Source organism: Lepisosteus oculatus, chromosome 14, assembly GCF_040954835.1.
Source record: "Lepisosteus oculatus isolate fLepOcu1 chromosome 14, fLepOcu1.hap2, whole genome shotgun sequence".
Classification (NCBI taxonomy): domain Eukaryota; kingdom Metazoa; phylum Chordata; class Actinopteri; order Semionotiformes; family Lepisosteidae; genus Lepisosteus; species Lepisosteus oculatus.
In genome coordinates, this window is record NC_090709.1 from 43775685 (window position 1) to 43787444 (window position 11760).

Consider the following 11760-nt stretch of genomic DNA (forward strand, 5'->3'; position numbering starts at 1 on the left):
TGTAATTAGTTTGTGTTTGTCATTACTATATATATATTGCCATGTTACTAGAATTTGTAACTAAAGTTTACTAGTTGTGTTTTTTTATGATGATTAGCCATTTGTTGATTACAATTTAAAAGGTATGGGTTTAATAGTCGTATATTCTACATCTTTTGCCCACTGGGATGTGCCGGTTTTAATTGAACAAAGCTAGTTACACATTTTCAAATGCAGCCTTCATTACAAGACAGTTTATTTCTCAAAAGCGTGATATGTAAAAAAGAGAAAAACGAAAATATATGGATGACAATATTTCAAAGATGAAGATATTACTTTTGAGAAATTGTCATTTTACGTATCAAGATGTTTTTCAACCGCTGGTTTTAGACCTTTGCTATGCTTCCTGAATCATTTTCAGTGTTATAAACTGGGTGTGGAGGTAGCGATCACTTTGTAGAGCAGTTGACAGGCTGGAGCTGTTCAGACTACTCTTGTTATTTCTCAAATGCTTCCATCTTTTTTATTTCACGCTAGGACGCGAGTGTGTACATGTGTTTGGTTTTCATTTCACTGATTCTCATTGAAGATTTGGGAATTAACGACGAAAGAATCAGTTGCCTTGGAAAGCAGAAGCTTTGGTTCACAACGATCTTGAAGACACGCCCATGTAGTGCAGCGTGTGATATTTGTACTATAAAAGACCAAGTGCTCAAAGTGACGTCTGCGTTTACCTTTTAGACTTTTCATCTTGGGCGCACTTTTAGAAAGCAAAGATAGAGCAGTTGTGTTGAATCACACCATGACAGCTGTCAGCAGAGTGGCGCAGCGGAAGCGTGCTGGGTCCATAACCCAGGATCGATGGATCGAAACCATCCTCTGCTATACACACCGTCAGTTTAATGAAGTGAATTAAAACGTTTTTTTTTTCTCTCGTGTGTGTGCAAACTTCACACTTACTGTATTCATTAATCTTTACCAATAGCAGATGCCCAAATGTATCTTTGGTTGTTCTGAGATCCTTGATAGTTTCCTCAAATCCTTCAAATGAACATCCATATCAAAGCACAGTGTACGAAGTTAATTTATTATATTTATTACTATATTTATTATACACGTGTAAATTAATTACTTTTTCGCAGTAATTAATTTATTATATTTATTACTATATTTATTATACACGTGTAAATTAATTACTGCGAAAATAATTTACTTCGTACACTGTGCAGAGTGCCGTATACTCCTAGTTGCGGCACACACGATACATACTGTAAAAAGCCTCAGGCACTGTGTTAGATGTGTTTTCGACGTTATATATGCGTTTATTAATGTCGTCGATTTTACGGTTGCAATTCGACGTTGATTATACGTCGAGGCGACGTATATATACGTATAGCCGTATTTTCGCCGTGAATATACGTATATTCGACGAATCAATGCCCACAGCTTGGCATACAAGGGTTTTGCTGAGGGGGTCTTGCCACCTGCCTGAAAAAAAACAGTAAAATGTTTGAGTGCCTATAGAGTTTCTATTTTTATTTTCTTGACAAAAGTTGATACCATTTCCTGGACACCCCGTCCCCCATCACTGCGTGGTGCCCGGGGAAAAATCTGTAGGGGGGCGTCTGAAATTCTGAGGGGGGAGTGATATTTCGGTTGAAACGGAGCTGTACGGTGCAGCTACCCAAATGAAATCTCGCAGCTATGCCATTGATTAGTGCTTCATGATAGAAGATAACGACTAGCAATCTGGTATTTGGGATGAAGTTCAGTTTCACATTTTTCGTCACTCTCACGGTTTGTATTGCCTGGAGCGAAAAGTACCATAAGCGTTCATTTTTGCAGCTACATGGACGTTCTGAATCGTTAAGAAAAAAATGTTGTAAAACCAACAGAAAGCACAGACTGCTATAACTAGTCCTAGTTATATAACGATTTTAAGTATAATGATAAACTACTGCAAGGAATCGGTCCACCTGAGCAAACAGGATCGTAATGTTGACACTCAATAACGACACTGATATGTGCAGTTCCTGGACGGATAGCCCTCCTGCCCATCAAACAGAGTGACTGTTCGTGTCATTTAGTGTTGTCTGACCATTGACAAAGTACAACTATTTTTTTAGGGCGCAAATTAAGTTAGGTAAATCTTTTTGCCCAAAACTGAAGGGGCGACATTCCCCCCTCCCCCCGTGATGCCAGGCCTGTCCCCATCCTATTCCATAATGTCATTATATATAATACCATACAACAGTGACCGATCCTTACTAACTGCATGCGTTAAAATTGCACATCAGCTCATAGCAGGGGGCACATAGCCGCGATGTATTATCAATGTTAAATTTCAACCATAATATCGACAACATTAATAAACGCATACGTTGAGAAAATATCGAACCCAGCATATTTTCAGGTTATGTACCACAATGCATTGCTAGTATTCGTTGGTCACCATTTTGGACACGTTTTTCAAACGTAGAAGTATATCTGCAAATATCTCAGCAATCCTCTTTTGACGAGTAAGTATGAACAATAATAATACTATCTGAATACATACAGATCTTTCTTAATATTATTTTGATTAAAATAGTACGTGAATAAGCAAAAATATGGCACATAAAATAGTGTGAATAGGGAAGATGACACAAAATCGTTTTGCCGTTTCTCTTATTCTTATTCTATGTTGTACTTTCAAACTTTGGGTAATTAGGACAGACTTTATTGCTCAACTGCTATGATGCAAGCCAAATTTTATACATTTATTTCAGCTTTGAGCTTAGTAAACCGTTCATTTTTTAGATTATACTAAAGAAGATATTAATCATCATTTATTTGGGAAGTAATATTATATAATTTTCTCCTAGCTGCGGTGCTGAAGTCCCACCCTACATCAACAGAAAAAGAAATAAAGGAGCACGCAATGTGTTACTTGAAGAATGCATATGCAAGGCAGGGGGCCAGGAGATCTGGACTCTGAAAATAATAGGTTTTTGGTTCTAACTGTTAGGACAATTAGACAGGGTTTGCAAATAGTGGACAAAAATCGTCTTAACTTCCATTGTAATATTTTTTTTCTTGGAAATATAGAAGTTGTACATTTTAAAATGTATATTTGAATCAAAATGTGGTTTTGAGTTAGTGTGTTAATGTAATTAGTTTTGTGTTTGTCATTACTATACTGTATATTGCCATGTTACCAGAATTTGTAGCTGAAGTTTAAGACTAGTTGTGTTTTTTATGATTATTGCCCATATGTTGATTGTTGATTGATTGTATACAATGTATAATTTGAAATACGTATGTTTCAGGTGTGAATGTGTATTTTCAGAATAAATTTCTAAACCTAATCATTGGCTTGGTTTACTTGTTTCTACACCTATAAAATCTATCTTTGATGTATAATAGACCTCTAATGTTATCCGTATAATAGACCTCTAACCATATACGTATAATAGACGTCTAAAGTTATCCGTATAATAGACCTCTAACCATATACGTATAATTAGACGTCTAAAGTTATACGTATAATAGACCTCTAACCATATACGTATAATAGACGTCTAAAGTTATACGTATAATAGACCTCTAACCATATACGTATAATAGACGTCTAAAGTTATACGTATAATAGACCTCTAACCATATACGTATAATAGTCCTCTAAAGTTATCCGTATAATAGACCTCTAAAGTTATCCGGAACTCCAACCATATATGTATAATAGTCCTCTAAATTTATCCGTATAATAGACCTCCAACCATTTATGTATAATGAACGTCTAAACATAGAGGTATAATTGACGTATAACTTTAGACGTATATTAGAATTTCATTCTAGATGAATTGTAGACCACATTTAGACGTCTAAGGTATACGTTTAATAGACGTATATTATACGTCTTTTGCCCACTGGGATGATCAGATTTTCCCTGGTTCAGAAAAAAGATCTAAAGTGCTACACATAACTTTCTTAATTCGATGTATTTAAAGCAGTGAACTACTGTAGGTGTCACATAACATTCAGAAATACAATCACGTATTTGACAAATAAAAACGATTACAATCTAATCCTTCCACGTTTGATCCCAAAATCCCAAGAAATATAAATCTTGACGGGTAGAAAGCTATGCTGAAAGTTTATTAAGATACTTAGAAGACAAAGATACTGTATCAATTTATGTTGCATTAGCCTGATTATGTTTAAAAAACACATATAATTAAACACGCGTTTGCGATTTAAATCAGAACACGATTTAAATCAATATAAATGTTTATATTGTAACGCATACTGTCCAGCCTCCGTTTCTCTATAAAAATTTACTCTGTTGCACACACACACACAATAGAAGCAGGAAGCAGAAGCAGGGACCGTTGTCAAAAATGACTTAGAATCGATCATGTTGCGATATTTTGAAATATAAAAGTCAATTGATTGTCCATAATATCGCTATTCTATTTTTTCGAAGAAATGTTTGTTAAGAGAAGAGTCCAGCACCAGCTGGATTTGAACACACAACCTGCCAGTTGGTAGTTACACACGTAGACCAGTAGGCTACAAGACAGCTCACATGAACAGGCAGGCGAAACAGCCCTACACAGCCCTGTCGCAGCACACGAATACCGTTATTAAATTCTTTAGATACGCGATTCCATATTATATTAGCAGAAAAGCTTAAAACTACCACTTTTTCACACGCTATTTCACATGCTAGTTAAATACTTCGATGATTAAAATCGTTAGGGAGAAATGGAATACCGGTGTGTATTTTTCCTTTAAAGTGCCGATTCCTGGAATCTGACTGGCTGACACCCCTCTGAAGTGGTTCCATAAAATCTGGTATACGGAAAAGAAAGCGTTGATAAATACAAGTGTCTTTCAATGGATTAACATGAATGGAAATCCGTGTTGTGAATAACATAAAACTGTCACTACGCATGACTGAGTCCTTGAGTCTGGCACCTAAGACCACTCAGCCATCCTAACAAGCAGTGGAGGCTGGTGTTTTGAATGCGCCCATTTCTTTGTCGAAGGATTATTAACTACTACTGATAGTTCTTTTCTTCTTATTACAGAGATTTCTGCATTGCAAGACAATTGACGATATAGATAAAGTCAAGTCTTGGCAAACGAAATAGGCACAGACGGGGTTGGACCCCGCGATCTTCAGTTTACGAGACCGACACCTTACCAATTTATAATGATATTCACAGCAGATTTAAGGAAAGCACAACCACCTGAACAGGAACTTGAACCCTGTACCCTCAGATTAAAAGTCTGATGCGCTACCAACTGAGCTATCCAGGCTCCGGAAGAGAATTGACACTGTCGGGATCCTCGCAAGTCATATGTCTCTTCTTGTGCCGAAGCGCAGTTGTACCTGACCCGTCTGGAATGACCACTGACTTTATCCAGAAGTGACGGCGCCACTCCCAGTAGAATGTGAGTGAAATACAGAACGACATGAGGAGTCAAGCTCCCACAATTCATCTTTCCTCACATTACCCATTTTTAGGATGAAGAGCAGGAATCTGCTGATATTAATGATATAACCTGCAATGGTCTGGTGAGACAGCCCAGTCATCTTCAACTGGGAAACAAATGTCTGCATTTTGGAAATGTCCTTCAGAAAACTTAAGGAAACTTCCGATGGATCCATAAAAAACAGGAACCTGGAGACATTTTCAACCTGAAAAACATATAAAGAGAAAGTCATTATTTTTATGACCAACATCCGTGGTATGTGAAGTTTAAGCCGAGTAAAACCATGTACCAAATACCTACCTCCTTGGAGAAGTTTACCATTCCCAGGCCCTGGATAAGGTATTGTTTAAAGCCAGCTAGGAGAGGAGAATCAAGAGAGTGTTTTCTGTGAAGTCCAGCCAGGGCAACTCTTTTTCGGAGAGCTTTTAGATTACCTTTAACTGACACCCTGTAGATATAAGACACATGGACAATTACATGTATTCTAAGTGTTTCCGTTTTTTTAGTTGGCTTCTGGGAGAAAATGGCTTTAGATGTGGCCCCGTGTGAATATGTATATCTACCAATTCACTGACATCCCAATTAAGGCTACATTTTTTCTTGCCTCTGTGAAACAAAATCAATTTTTATACATACAATGTGCAAATAAAAAATAAAGCACTAGAAACCCTATTGAGCAGAGAGTCTTACTGTTCCCCATCTTCCCCTTCCTCCTCCGCTTCTGCTTCAGTTTCTGGAGCAGCCTCTGGCATCTCTTCCTTCTTTTCAACATGCTTTTTACATAATATGTTGTAACAATGATTTCAAAAAGAAACTACAGAAGCCTTACAAATTAAAAATATCTCACCTTGCCAATGTGTCTTCAGGCTTCCCACGTACAAAAAGGCCCAAGGACTCTAGCAGTCTTACAACCACTGCCCTGTTTGCCTCACCAGACACAATCTCTATTCTGTTGTAATCCACGATGACCTCGTTCAGGTGATTCATCATGTCCTTCTTCGCCTGTTGAGAGGCCATCCTGATCTCTTCTGCCGTGGCGTGCTTCATACACACCCTCTTCAAGTGAGCAGGAAGCTGATCAAAAGTATTCAGGCACATCTTGCACACCAGAGGAATCCTCGTGGGTTTCCTTTGAAAATAAATAATACCATCTGTGTATAGAAACAAGCTAAGACTGATTTCTTAAATTATCCTTAATTTTCTTTCTCATAGTTTGACCATAATGATTTTATTGTATGGCTCATTGCCCCCAAATAAATAATGGTTTCATAAAAAAGTGAACATTCTCATCTATATTCATTTGCAGTTACACTATTGCAATTAATCTGTATCCATTCTGCATTCATATCTACTAGAAAGAGCTCTCAATTAATTAAATGCCCCATTGAACTGGCCCTGATTATACAATGCAAAGAGAAGTCTTCTAAGCCAATACTTGTAACCAGAAAGAGGCTGTATTTCAATTATACAATATACAAAACAATACCATTTAACACAAAGATATATTCCACACCTCAGCATGCACATGATGAGATTCTTGATATTAGATTAGTAAAAACAATATCAATGCACTGAGAGACGCTTAAGAATAAAGATGCATCTGCCTGACTGCATATTAGTTTTAAAAGGTTATCAGCAAATGCATTTAAAAGTAAAAATGTAAAGTCTTACCTCTTGATCATAGTGGTGATTCAATATCCAGGACCTTAGTCAAGTCTCAGAATTATGTCCTTCTGTCACGATTGCAGGTGAAAAGTGAAAGGTATATTGCACTCAGCAGAAAGTTACCCCGAGCAAAGACTCCACCCCTCCCAGAAAACAGCACTCCCCTTTGGCAAAGCAGTGGGTGGAGGAAGCCTTTGCTACCATTATCAAACACAGAAATCGTTATAATTGAATTTTAAAAACATGGCTAAGCATGGGTTTAAAGTATATTCAACAGTGCAGGTGCATTCAAAGAAATAGAGTTTCCCAAGCCGTCGGAAAGAATTACCATTTCCAAAGATGTCTAGTCTCAAGCATTAACATCCAAAGTACCTGTCTTCGCTGGGGCAGGAAGTTTGCCAAGCCACCTGAAAGAATTACCATTTCAAAAGATGTCTGTTGTAAGCCAGGTTCAATCATTACCATCCAAAGTATCGGTCTTCCCATGGGGCAAGAGGGTTTCCTGTGTGTCTAGGATGTGTACTTCCCTTAAGTAAAGGATGAATATGGGTACCATAGGTATTAAATCTCCCAAAGCTCAGAGTTAAACTAAAAAACCCTTGGTGAGTGTGTTATAACATAGATGGGTATTTATAGTCCAGTGCCTCCTATTTTACTAGAGATTCTGTTTGGGATTCAGAACTCGGGATCAAAATACTCCTAGGTACAGAGTAATTTTCACACCTTCCTGCTACCATGATCAGAGCAGTATTAGATTAAATTTGTCATTTATTGAAAGCCCAGTTTTTAACAATCATTTTCATTTGAACTTACTTTTTTCAAAGAAGGATCTGAGGTTCACTTCTTGAATTAAATCTTTTGACAAGAGGTAAGACTTCTATTTTACATTTAAACCCATATTTAGCTGTGTTTTTTAGATTTAACTGAACCAATTTCTGTGTGTGATAATGTCCTTGAATTCTGACAACATCACACTAAATTACATGATATAAAACAGCTAATGTTTCTAGAGATAAAGTTTCTGGGATGCTTCTAATTACTTTGCATTACCAGGGACAGTTTAATTAACCTTGTACAGTACTGAAAGACCAAAATGCTTTTTTTAAAAGTTATTTAACATTTTATAGAACTTTGTCTACTATGGCTACATGATGAGCTTGGCCACTTATCTTAGGATAAAGATAGGATAAAGGTTTATCTTTTGCACCTACCTGCCCCCCAGCAAAGGCCGATGCTTTCTAAGTTGATGGTTCCCTACAGTAGACTGTACCATATCTTCTAAGGTAATGTATATTAACCCAAATCAGTTTTGGAATCCAATCTACTGACGAGATGGAGCACATCCTTTATTGGATACAGATTCATTGCAATAATGTAACTGCAAATGAATATAGATGAGCATGTATGTTTGATCATATACAGTGGCAGGAGCAGTCTCTCATTGCAGTGAATTTTCAGGGCCAATTCATCTCTCCATCTTATACTGAATATGAAAGGTAGCTGTGTCTATATGGACTCCTCACTAGTTGGAATTTGTATATATTCCAGTGTTCCCTCAGCCAGTCCTTCTGTTGTAATTCAATTTATCTTATAAAATTCCTTCCCCACTTCTAGGACCAGAAGTTTTTGAACTCCACAATGGCTCCTATTGGAAAGTCTGTGACTGAGACCAAGTAAGAGTTCACTTTTTTATATTAAGCCATTATTTCGTTTGGAGCAATGAGCAATTCTGATATAAATACAATAAAATCATTATGGTCAAACCATGAGAAAGAAAATTAAGGATAATTTAAGAAACCAGTTTTAGCTTGTTTCTATACACAAATTATATTATTTATTTTCAAAGGAAGCCTGCAAGGATTCCCCTGGTGTGCAAGATGTGCCTGAATACTTTTGATCAGCTTCCTGCTCACTTGAAGAGGGCGTGTATGAACCACGCCACGGCAGAGGAGATCAGGATGGCCTCTCAACAGGTGAGGAAGGACATGATAAATCACCTGAAGAACGGGGTCATTGTGGATTACAAAAGAATAGAGATTGTGTCTGGTGAGGCAAACAGGACAGTGGTTGTAAGACTGCTGGAGTCCTTGGGCCTTTTTGTACGTGGGAACCTGGTAAATGATTTGAACTAATTTAACGTCATATTCCGGAAATCCAGAGAACGTCTTCACACTTGTCGTGGCTGTTGCAGGAAACACCTGTTGAATCTCACTCGGGATTTCTTGAGAGATCATCAGCGAGTGAGTCGCAATTAGGAGATAATTTGGCATTTCTTTAGAGAACTCAGGATTTTTTTTTCCTTGGTGGCTTCCGCAATAAATCATAGACTCTGCTTTCAAAATAGCTGCACCAGGTACTCGGACACAGATAAACACAGGGATTTAAAATTCAAGAATATGAATGGTCAACTGCTTCCAGTTGGGGTTTTTACGTTTCTTATTTAGTGATTTTTGTATCAGTCTTTTAAAAATTCATTAAAATGCGAACAATATGTAAAATAAAAACAACAGCACCGACAAATGCTGGGGAGACAGGTAGTTTTTTTGTAATCAGATTCCAATGTCGAATACTGTGTATGAGAGCTTACTGTACGTAACTTTCCTTTTCTCACATTTTCGGACGACTATTCCGAAGGGGCACCCTGTCAACTCCTAATACTTTTAAAAAATCTGTCTGCGTGTTTGATTATTGTAATTTAATTTTAAAAAATGTTGATTATAACTAAAGAAATTAATGATCACAAACAAAAAAAGGGCTGAAGATGCGAGTTGCTTTTGTATTAGAGCTGGATGACACGAGCTTATAAATAAAAAATGTTTTCTTCCAATAAATCATACATTTTGTTCCATCCTTCTTACTATACTTCTCTCTTGTAGTAGTAAAGCATTTTGATTGAAACCGAACAATACATTAAAGGTTTCATCTATACACTTATACTTACACTGCTGTGCAGCGGAGCCTGAAACACCCCAGTGGGCAAAAGACGTATAATATACGTCTATTAAACGTATACCTTAGACGTATAAATGTGGTCTGCAATTCGTCTAGAATGAAATTCTAATATACGTCTAAAGTTATACGTCAATTATACGTCTATGATTAGATGTTCATTATACATAAATGGTTGGAGTTCTATTATATGGATAAATTTAGAGGTCTATTATACGGATAACTTTAGAGGACTATTATACGTATATGGTTAGAGGTCTATTATACGGATAACTTTAGACGTCTATTATACGTATATGGTTAGAGGTCTATTATACGGATAACTTTAGAAGTCTATTATACGTATAACTTTAGAGGTCTATTATATGTTTATGGGTAGAGGTCTATTATACATCAAAGATAGGTTTTACAGGTGTAGAAACTAGTAAATCAAGCCAATGATTTGGTTTAGAAATTTATTCAGAAAATACACATTCACACCTGAAAAATATGTATTTCAAATTATACATTGTATACAATCGATCAACAATCAGCATATGGGCAATACTCATAAAAAACACAACTAGTCTAAAACTTCAGCTACAAATTCTGGTAACATGGCAATATACAGTATAGTAATGACAAACACAAACTAATTACATTAACGCACTAAAACAAAACCACATTTTGATTCAAATATAAATTTTAAAATGCACAACTTCTACATTTCCAAGAAAAAAAATATTACAATGGAAATTAAGACGATTTTTGTCCACCATTTGCAAACCCTGTCTAATTGTCCTAACAGTTAGAACCAGAAACTTATTATTTTCAGTGTCCAGATCTCCTGGCCCCCTGCCTTGCATATGCATTCTTCAAGTAACGCATTTTGTGCTCCTTAATTTCTTTTAATGTAGATGTAGGGTGTAGCGGCGAGGCTTATTAATAAGAAAGAATTAAGTGTTCTGAGCTTTCCCAAATGGTCCCATGTCTGTTCATCTCTGTGGTGCAGCCACAGAGAAACTATTCATGCAGGCTGATTTAAGGTTTCCTTTGATAAGGTTTCCTAGGACAGCTCCCAAAGGGGGATGCACTTAGCTAAGCCTGGCTATCATGATCAATGGTCATCCATTGGCGCCTATCTGTCTAGGGAGTGCGAGTTGGACATCTGGACTGCATTCCTAAGTGTCAGGAGTAAGTGACTCATATCTCACCTTGATCAACCAATCAGGGACTGGTAGGGCCGAGTAACCCACGTGGGACTCTGATGCCCATGGAACTTTCAGCCAATCAATGAGCTGAGGTTCCTCCAGGTAAAAACAGGCAACACAGAGAGCCTGTAAGATTCAGAAGGGAGGATTCAGTAGAATTCTGTGGACTTTTCTAAAGGGAATTCAAAGGAGAATTCCAGGGCAGAATGGCCCAGGAGCAGAAGGCTCCCAAGGGCAGGACATTCTCGCAGCGCGCCTCCTGACCATCCTGAGACTCAGTCCGGACAACCACGGAACGGCCAGTGTGTCCAAGTGCCAGAACTTTCCTTTGTTCTAAGAGTCTAGAGCGGAGGTTGCCAGAGAGTAACCAGAGGATCCACCCGAGGTTAGCACCAGCAGCAGGCCTCGTGAACAGGTCAGAACTGTGGACAGCTGAATCACTATTCAGAACTAGCTCTTCATCAGAAACGAACCGGTCCTCTTCCTGACTTGCTGG

At 37.5% G+C, this 11760-nt stretch overlaps 1 non-coding gene across 1 annotated transcript; it reads right to left on the reverse strand.

Annotated features, from left to right (window-relative positions):
• Positions 1 to 5210: 5210 nt before the first annotated feature.
• Positions 5211 to 5283, reverse strand: trnak-uuu (transfer RNA lysine (anticodon UUU)). Its single transcript has one exon. It is a non-coding gene; the product is annotated as a tRNA-Lys (tRNA).
• Between the last annotated feature and the right edge of the window lie 6477 nt (positions 5284 to 11760).